The sequence below is a fragment of the Oratosquilla oratoria genome, chromosome 5 (assembly GCF_046742065.1).
Source record: "Oratosquilla oratoria isolate Oo_2021 chromosome 5, ASM4674206v1, whole genome shotgun sequence".
NCBI lineage: Eukaryota > Metazoa > Arthropoda > Malacostraca > Stomatopoda > Squillidae > Oratosquilla > Oratosquilla oratoria.
In genome coordinates, this window is record NC_134781.1 from 16,327,007 (window position 1) to 16,337,006 (window position 10,000).

The 10,000-nt window shown below is 37.6% G+C and overlaps 1 protein-coding gene across 5 annotated transcripts in view; it reads left to right on the forward strand.

The window, feature by feature from the left end:
• Es2 (ess-2 splicing factor homolog) overlaps window positions 1-10,000 on the forward strand; it is a 158,860-nt gene that overhangs the window by 130,104 nt on the left and 18,756 nt on the right. For 2 of the 5 annotated variants that reach the window (XM_076184941.1, XM_076184940.1), the window contains exons 1-2: window positions 9,314-9,491; window positions 9,609-9,727. The exons of 1 other annotated variant lie outside the window; for it this stretch is intronic. The gene's annotated coding sequence lies outside the window, so the exon portion shown is untranslated. Of the gene's footprint in view, window positions 1-9,313; window positions 9,492-9,608; window positions 9,728-10,000 lie in introns of those variants that run through there. 2 more of the 5 variants (XM_076184942.1, XM_076184943.1) reach the window with 2 other exon arrangements.

Consider the following 10,000-nt stretch of genomic DNA (forward strand, 5'->3'; position numbering starts at 1 on the left):
AGAGGAGTTGGAAGCTGGCCCAGGGAAATTGCCACGGTGGAGGGGGTGGTATAGTCTAGATGGGGTCTGTCTAGAGCACGTAACCGACCCAGTTCCCGGAGTTCGAAGTAAAATATATATATATATATATAATATATATTGATTGTTACAACTCTAGCTTCATCCATTCTTTCAAAAACGATTTTTTTTTCTTGTTTTACTTTGTGCGAATGTAGATTTGTTTGTAGTCTACAATGGGTATGGAGGCGTTGAGACAAACAAACCTGTGGTTTGTTTTCTTTAATTTTTCGGTCTAGACTGAACATCTCAAATCATTTCACAAGGAAAACACTGGCGATTGTCAATGGTGCTATTTACATATAGATTCAAATAGTAGCTGTTGCCAAATAAAAAAATTATGTACAATATATTCTCTATTATCTACTCTTCATTCTACTTCTACAATGTACTATACAAAAACTGAGTATGGACACTCAGTATTCATACATAGTTTAGATATACAAGCATGGGCACATAGTAAAATTATATTGGTCGTATGACGACTTGTAGTTGGGAATGGCCACTGCAGGTATCCTTTTGCACTCGGCCGAATGATCGCGGTGAGGTCCGACACAATAGGAGGTCCCGCGGGAGTTTTCTGGAGTGGTCGTGATCTAACGTACTGTAGCTTAAATGCGTGCCTGAGTGCGTGTGCACGCTGGACATCTAAGGGACTGAACATTTCCTTCATCTTGCAACACGAAAATGTTAATAAAGTTTCCCATTAACATACTACCTTACTACATTGATATCTAATTATATTGCGCCGTGGGAAGTCACGTGTTTACCCTTACCGTGCGTAACCTACAAGGAAACGCTGGTTTTCTCCCGCGATCAACCACCGCAAGCCGGTGCAGACCCAAGCTAGTTTCCAGCGCTGGTAGGTGATCACATACTCGTAGGACAAGGGTAATCTGTTCTGACAAGCGTGGGCAAGGGCATGGTTGGCTTCGCTTTTTTTCACTTCTAAACACTATTAAAACACACAATAAAATATATTGTTCCTCACTGTTAAATATTTGTAATTGTTTTTATAATTCACTGCACTATTCTTGACTAGCGTGTTTGAATATACACACACACACACACACACACACATATATATATATATATATATATATATATATATATATATATATATATATATGTGTGTGTGTCATTTTGACAATTGGAAATAAATTTTCCTACTGGGATTCGAACCCCTCATGAGCGGCTTGCTTCGTAGAAGGCGAAGACCGTGGTAACGTGACGGTACGGTCTTCGCCTTGGCGGGGGTTCGAATCCCAGTAGGAGAGTTTATTTATATATATATATATATGTATATATATATATATGTATATATATATATATATGCATACATATACCAACGTTCTTTTCCTGAGTCCACTGCTGAACAAAGACCTTCATAGCATTCCATGAATCACATGACCGTGCCATCCTCTGCCACGCCACTCCCGCAAACTTCTCGATCTCGTCTCTCCACCTTCTGTCTGGTCTCCCTCTTCCACGCTTCCTATCTCACGGCGTCCACTCAGTAACACACTTGCTCCACCGCTCATCAGTCGTTCGCACCAACTTAACTGCCCAATTCCACTTCCTCTCTTTTACTGGCTCCATAATAGTCTGCTCTCTCACCCAGCTTGCTCTTTTTCAGTCTCTCAGTGTTATTCCCATCGTTGATCTTTCCATTTTCCTCTGTGCAATCCTTAGCTTTGTTTCCATCGCCCTCGTCAGCTTCCAAGTCTCGCACCCGTAGATTATTGCTGGTAGAAGGCATTGATTATAGAAATTACGTTTCAAACATAAAGGTAGAGAGCCTCTCAGGATTTTATTATACTTACCAAACACTTTCCAACCAATTGTAATCCGTCTTTTTATTTCGTCATCATGATCTTTCGTCACCTTCATCATCTGGCCTAAATAATTATACTCTTCAACTTCTCAAGACTCTCACCATCAATTACAATCTCTTTATTTTGAACTTTCGTGTTGAACATTACTTTAATTTTACTCTTATTCATCTTTAAACCTACTTTGAGACTTTCCTTGTTTAGATCACTCAGCATATCTTGCAAGTCTTTTGCTCTTTCTGAAATAAGAATAATGTCATCCGCAAATCTTAGGTGGTTCAAATATTCGCCATTAATCTTCAAACCTTTCTTTTCCCAACTCAACCTTCTGAGAATATCTTTCAGACAAGCTTTAAAGAATTTGGGTGAAATTGTATCACCTTGCCATACTACTTTCTCGATCTTGATCTTTTCTGTATTTTTATGTAGTCGAATTATAGCGGCACCTTTCGCATAAATATTTTCTAAAACTCTTACGATCCGTTCGTTTGTACCCTATTTATATATACGTATATAATATCGCACGCACACGCACACACACACACACACACACACACACACTATATATATATATATATATATATATACATATATTATATATATATGTATATTATATATATATGTATATTATATATATATATTATATATATATATATGTATATATATATATATATGTGTGTGTATTTACCTAGTTGTATTATATGGGAAGGGGAGCTATGCTCGTGGTGACCCGTTTTTGTATCTCGTAAGATCAAGTTTGTTCTTAAATTCTTGTATTATGTTTGCACACACTATTTTTTCATCCAATTTGTTCCATATATCTATCCCTCTATGTGGGAAGCTGTTCTTTTTCAGGTCTCTTCTGTAGTTATCCTTTTGGAGTTTCATTGCATGTCCTCTTATTTTTTCCTCTGTTCCACTTTAGTAATTCCTCTCTATCAAGGCGGCATTTTTTTTTTTTTTTTTTTACTTTCATATTTCTGTAGATGGTTAGTAGGTTTCCTCGTTCTCTTCTTTGTTCCAGGGTCGGCAATTCCAGTTCAGCCAGTCTTTGTTCATATGTCAGGTTTGAAAGTGTTTGAGCCATCTTTGCCGTTGCTTTTTGTATTCTTTATAATTTTCTTATATTCTTTTTTGTACTGGGTGACCATATCAGCGCTGCATATTCCAGTTTTGGCCTTATCAGTGTTTGTATTATTTTCTTAATAATTTCCTTATCCAGGTATTTAAAGGCCACCTTTATTGATCTCAACAAATTTTATATTTCTCCGACTATTTTATTTATATGTTTATCTGGCGACATGTCTTTGGTGATAATTACTCCTAAATCCCTTTCAGAATTTACTTTCTTTACTTCTTTTCGGTCAATTTTATACTGTCCTGATATTCTGTTCCTGCTTTTTCCAAACTCAATTATACTGCACTTCTTGATGTTGAATTCTACCTCCCATCTCTTGCTCTTGTGTGTGTGTGGGGCGGGGGTGTACACACACACACACACACACACACACACACACACACACACACACGATCGTCGGATTGACGGCGAAGATTGGAATTCCGGAAAAAAAAATCCTGGATTTCAACGACGAGGGAGTACCTGTGTTGTATTAGTAGGGGATGGGAAGGCTCATGGTGTAGTGGGCAGATGAAGAAAAAGGAGTTGGGGAGGGATTAGTAAGGAAAATGGAAGAAAATGAGAAAGGTGACGAACGGGGCCCGGATGTCATAAGGGACGTAAACAAGAAATGTGCAGACGACACAGCTGAAGTCGAACAAGTCAGTAAAGGCATTAAGATTAGAAATATAGATAAGAGTAGCGCAATAGAAAGTGGAGATAATTATTTCTATGGATTTAATGAGAGAGGAGATGACAACCTCCTCCGATTAGCAAGTCTAGAGGAAAAACTAACAAAAATTAACGAATCATGGGACGTTAGGTTTAGTCAACTTGCACTAATTATACAAAGAGTTAATAAATTAGAAGAACTAAAAAAAAGGAGAACCAAAACCTAAATAAAGAAATAGAAGAATTAAAAAGACAGTTGAAAAAATTAAAGGATGAGAATGAGGTATTAAAGAGGAATAATAAAGATAATAAAGAGTCCATAAGAAATGAGGTAAGTGGTTGGAAAAAAGTTCAGGAGGATAACAAAATTGAATTTAGAGATATAGTGAAACAACAGATGAAGGAACACACTAAGGACACAGTTATTAAAGTGATGAGAGAGAAGGAGAATATAGTAAGAGACTTTCCAGATAAAAATAAATGTATAATTATATTAATAGAAGAGAAGCATAATCCAAATAGGGCTGCAAGTGTAAGAGATGAGAAAGAAAAGGTAAACAAGGTATCAAAAATATTTCAAGAAGGTGAACAGAAAATAGGGAAAGAAATTCAAGAAATGTATAGACTAGAGAAATACAGTATAGACAAGACCAGACTAATTAAGGTTAAATTCGGGTGACAAATGACAGCAGAGAATGCCTTATTAAAAACAGGGAAACTAGCAGAAAGTGATCAATACAAACAGGTATGGATAAAAAGAGAGATAAATAAAGAGGAAAGAGAGGATGAGAAAAAAGAATCGAAACTAAGGAAAAAACAAGAACAGAACAGAGTCAGACAAAAAGAATTTCTATTGGGGAGTAGTGGATATGAAAGTGAGTAAATAGTTCATAGAAGAGAAAAACAGAAGAGAAACAGAAAGTAGGATGGAGGTAACAGAAAATTAAAAGTGTCCTTCACAAATGTAGATGGATTAATAACATGCTTGAATGAACTGAATGATTACCTGATTGGAAAGGAACATGACATACTGGGAAATGTAGAGATAAAATTGAAAGGTCAACTACCACCTAACAGTGTAGGACATGGTGTGTATAATTATTGGATTAGAAACAGGGAGGTAAAACGAGGTGGTGGAGTTATGTTCCTGACTAAGAAGGATATAAATGTGGGGAATGTTACATATGGAAAGAATAGAGTGGAGATGATTATGGTGGAAATAGAGGAAAGGGACAAAAAGAACAGGAAGTTTGTGGTAAATTATGTGTCTCCTAAAACGGCTTCGTGGGAAGAGAAAGAACACAAAAATATGTTAGAAGATACAAGGATAGCACTAAATAAGATGATGGAATATGGAGGAAGAATAGTTATAATGGGTGACTTTAATTGTAAAGAAATCTGCTGGGAAGAGATGACAAGAAAAGATGGAGACGACCTATGGGGAAATGTACTACTTAATATGATTATAGAATATACAATGACACAATGGATACAAGAGAATACTAAGTATAGAAATGAAGAACCATCGAGACTAGACCTAATAATCACATCAGAATCCGAAAAAGTGGACAAGATTGAATATATGACACCAATTAGTAAAATTGACCACATATTAGTTGATCTGGAACTAAATTAAGAAAAATACATGGGAAAAATCGAACAATATAGAAAGGGAAAATTATGTATGGAAAAAATAATAAAATGAGATTTTTCAAAAAGCAGACTGGGAAAGGATATACAAAGAGGAAACAACAGTAGAAGAGAAATGGAAAAATTTGACAAAAAGTTATAAGGAAAAAGTGGAAAAGTATGCTCCAAGACAAAAACAAGAAAAAGGATATGTAGAATGCTGGTACAACAAAAGATGTGGAGAGTTAAAAGGGGATAAAGCTTGGATAAAATGGAGGGACAAAAAAAGAAAAACAAAAATTGAAAATATAGGACCTCCGTGCTCAAGGGGCGTATGCGCCAAAAACCAAATTTCGAGAAAAACGTGCTTAAATTCTAACAACAATTACACAATGAAGAAAACAAAACGTAAAGGTATTTGGTAGGAAAAGAGTTTTTCCTTCAATGAAAAAAAAAAATCCAGGGATAATTTTACTTGTGTAAGTGCTTATCGCCCGATTTTGTTCATTTTTGGTACAGTCAAAAAGTGTATTAAAACTAAGAATCACTGAAATTTTCAGCTTGAAACTTTTATTGGTTCGTGTTTTATAAGTGTTTTTATGATGTAAATAATTATTATTAATTATTTTGTTGAAAAATCAATGACAAAATTCATTAATTCATAATTCACGTAAATTGCTGTCTGTAGCCTATGTGCAAAGGTGGGCACCCTTTAACTCACCACGTGTATGTACTGAGGCGGGGAGGCGTATATATGCTTGTTCATAATTTCTGCCATATCTCTATTTCCTCTGTGTATTCTATTCCTCCTTGTCGTAGTTTCACTAATTCTTGTTTGTTTTTCAGTTTGTTGTTTACAAATCTATAAAATAGTTTTGGTTGATCTTTACATTTTTCTATGACATCTTTTTCGTATTTTCTCTTTTCTTCTCTGCACACCTGTAGCTCTCCCAGGTGACCGGTGACCTCCCCCAGTGAAGAGCAAGTATGGCTTTGTCTTAAGAGGGCATTCCGCATGCGAGGGGATGGCAACTGTTCATCTCCGTTGGAGACATTTTAAGGTTACTCCACATAGCTCGACGAACGTCGGGCGTAGGGATGTCTAGCGTCGATGGTGGTAGCCGTGGTTGATTACGATGCGGGTTGCAGTGGAGTCGAGATGAGCCATCTCTGCTAGAGACATGATGAGGTTACCCCAGATGGCTGTGGTGAACGCTGGGCGTGAGATGTTTAGCGTCGATGGCGGTGCGGTTTGGAGGATAGTCGCGGCGGGAGTTGTTACCAGGACGAAGCTCCAGGAGCCGTAGCGATTCCTAAAGATGATATACAGATCTGCAATGCGTCAGATTGCGGTGGTCTAGTGTCTTTGCTGTTGGTGGCTGTAGGCTGGCGCTGCTGCTACGATGATTATTTTGCCAGTGATTTTGTGAAGGACAGATCGGAAGGGTGCTAGGAGGCGGGCGACGGACAGCATCTCGACGTATGCTATGCTTGGTTTAATAATGTCCCCTAGTGGCGCGAGTTGGGAGAGGTGGAGCGGTGATGGGACGGCAGCAACGGGAGACGGGCCCATGGTCATCACTCCGGGGTCACCAGTGTAGCGATCCTACTGTTATTGGAGAAAGAGGTTTGGTGAGTTCGTCTCCTTTATTTGTAAGGTAAAACTGAACTGATTTTACATGCAGCTAGGAGCCGATATATATATATATATATATATATATATATATATATATATATATATATATATATATATATATACCGTGTGGGTGCGTAATTACATAATTGCACTGGATTAGGTTAGGTCAGGTCAAGCAGGGTCGCACTGTCATAGGCACGTCAGGTCTAGCCTTGTGGGCGACATAACGCGTGCTCCACGCCACGTGGTTGTCGCGGTTTATAAGAACCTTCTTTCGCAGGCCCTACGAAACCTGGGGTGGCGTTTTCCTTTGATATCACCTTCTTATTTTTGTGATGGGTTTGGTGCTGTGCCCTCCAGGATTTTCCAAACGTAGATCACTATATAGCGCTCTCTGCATCCCTACAGTGAATAGAGATTGAGAATTTTCAGTCTTTCCCAGTAATTCAAAGAGTTCCCGACTAACTTCCTCGTGAATACCCTCTGGACCTGTTCGAGTTCTTGTATCTCATTGACTTTGGGTGGGGACTATAGCTGGCATACACACTCCAGCTTTGATACCAATAGGGTTTTTCACAGAGGTAGCAAATGCTCGAGCATCCTGGTCTTAAAGGTCCGGAGGATCCACCACTCATTTTACGAGCAGTACTAGTGGTGTGGGTTATGTGTCCATTGAAGCCACAGTCATCACTCATCCACATCCCTCAGGTCCCTCAGTGTTTTCTTTGCTTTTATTTCCTCTGCACCCGCTGTGCACCGGCACTCTTTAGATTTCCGTTTGGCTCATATATTGTCAGTTCAAATTTACTGCTGTTGAATACCATGTTGTTTTCATTTGACCACTTGTATACTGCCTCCAGATATTTTGTAATCTTTCTTCTTTGGGCGTGATTTCTCGAGATAATATGGTATCATACGCGAACGAAGACACTTTGGATCATCTAACCCCCTGGTCTATGTCACTTATCATGACCAGAAAGAGCAGTGATCCAAGCACCGAGCCCTGTGGCACGCCACTGATTACCATTGAGCTTTTTGACTGGTCTCCATCCACTATTACTTTCTGTACTCTGTCACTTAGGAATTCATGGAACCATAGTCCCAGTTTTCAAGTAATGACCATATTTTCCATTTTGTGCAATAGCACCACGTAGCCTACCGTATCAAATGCTTTGGCGAAGTCTAGGTGTGACACATCAACATTTCTTCTATACACGTTGTTTATAATGTTGTCGTGGTGGTTCTGGAGTTGGGACAGGCATGACCGTCGTTTCCGAAACCCATATTGCCCCGGATTAAACTGCTCCTCCCTAAAAAGTTCACTAGGTTCTTCTCAATTACTCTGTCGAACACCTTTGTAAGGTGAGACAGACGGGTCTGTAATAAATCGGAAGGCCTCGTGATCCGCCTTTGAAGATGGGGTGATTAATTTTAGTTTTGTTGGTATCAAGGTCTAAGTAAAGAGGTCTAATCGCTGGAGTAGTTCTGCGCAGCTTCTGACGTCATTTAGATGCGTCCATTTTCTCTTTGTGATACATTGAAGAAAACTGTGAAACGCCAAGGATGACAGGAACTATAATATTTTATATATTATATATATATATTATATATCATATATATTATATATTCATATATATAGACAGGAACTATAATATTTTATATATATTATATATATATATTTTATATAATATTTGTCAGAATATAAATAATTGAGTGGAGCGGTGCGAGCGAAGGCGACGTCATTTTCGAACGACGGACCAACTTCAACTGACAGCTATAGGACCCGCTAACCCCACTTTGAACAGCCAAGTGACGTTCACGGGCTCGCTGCGCCAACTCCCTCGAAATTCGGTCGGAAGTGGTTAGACCTTATATTCTTAGATCTTGGTTGGAATGACCCCCATTGTCCAGTGCGTTTCTCCGAAGTAGATATATTGGAATAGCTGATGTGTGTTTACAATTTTTATTACATTGTTGTATGTCCTCTGGCATCCTTGATGAATTAATTTTTATTTCAACTATGGCTTCCACTATTTCTCTGGGCCTGAAACTAATATCACTGATATTATACACCATATACTTGGAAGAATTATCTGGGGTTCACTATTGGCTGTAAAGAAATCAGTGTATCTTTTCAAATCTTTGAAGGTTTCCCTGATCGTATGAAAAAGTGGTGAAAGTCATCATAATATCTAGCATGTGAATCTCGTTTTTATTGGCAATATGTGAAGAAATATTAATTCTAGAGTGATTCTGTCTCAGTGAGTTTTCTTTTTAAATTACAGTTTTATTTTACATAAATTGTTTTATCCATTATATATTGTTTAACATAAACAAGGATTTTTTTTTAATTAATCTATTCCCAGAACTAGGTTTCGAAATACATACGAAGCCACGATTGAGGATTGCGAATGTAAACACAGACAATCGGAAGTTGTAAATATAAACTTATTTACTTCGTTATAGAATATTTTTCCAAGCAATTCAACCCAATTATCACTACAGATTAATTATTCAACAAATTTGAAGAATATAGACTGAGTCACAGGTAAGAATTTAATAATATACTATGGATAACTCAAAAAAGGCCCAATAACTAATAAGGGACTTGTTTTCTTGACTGAGGTACGTGATGTATATTTATAATATTATTCGTAAATTTCAGTGATGGTCTACGCTGCTAGCCAGTAAATTTGGATCTTAGTCACTGAAGATTATTGATTCCATGAAAAGGAAAACTACTTTGTTTCGCATGCTAGACTTGTGACTTATACTTATTGCAAGGTAGGTTCTTTGAAGTGGGAATAAAAATTTCATTTTTTATATGATATATAGTTAAATGTAAGGAACTAGTAGTTAATTCAAGTAGGGACACTGTATATGTCATATGTGTGTGGAGAGAGAGTATAACAGCTCATCTCCCTTCCTCAATATCACCCAAAGTTAAATGTATCAGTCTGAGTAAGTAAGAGGCCTTTAAAATTAATTACTCAAAGCTAGATCAATCTGTTGCCCCAGGTTTTTATTGTAGGAGACCCACAGCTCCCATGTAATTGG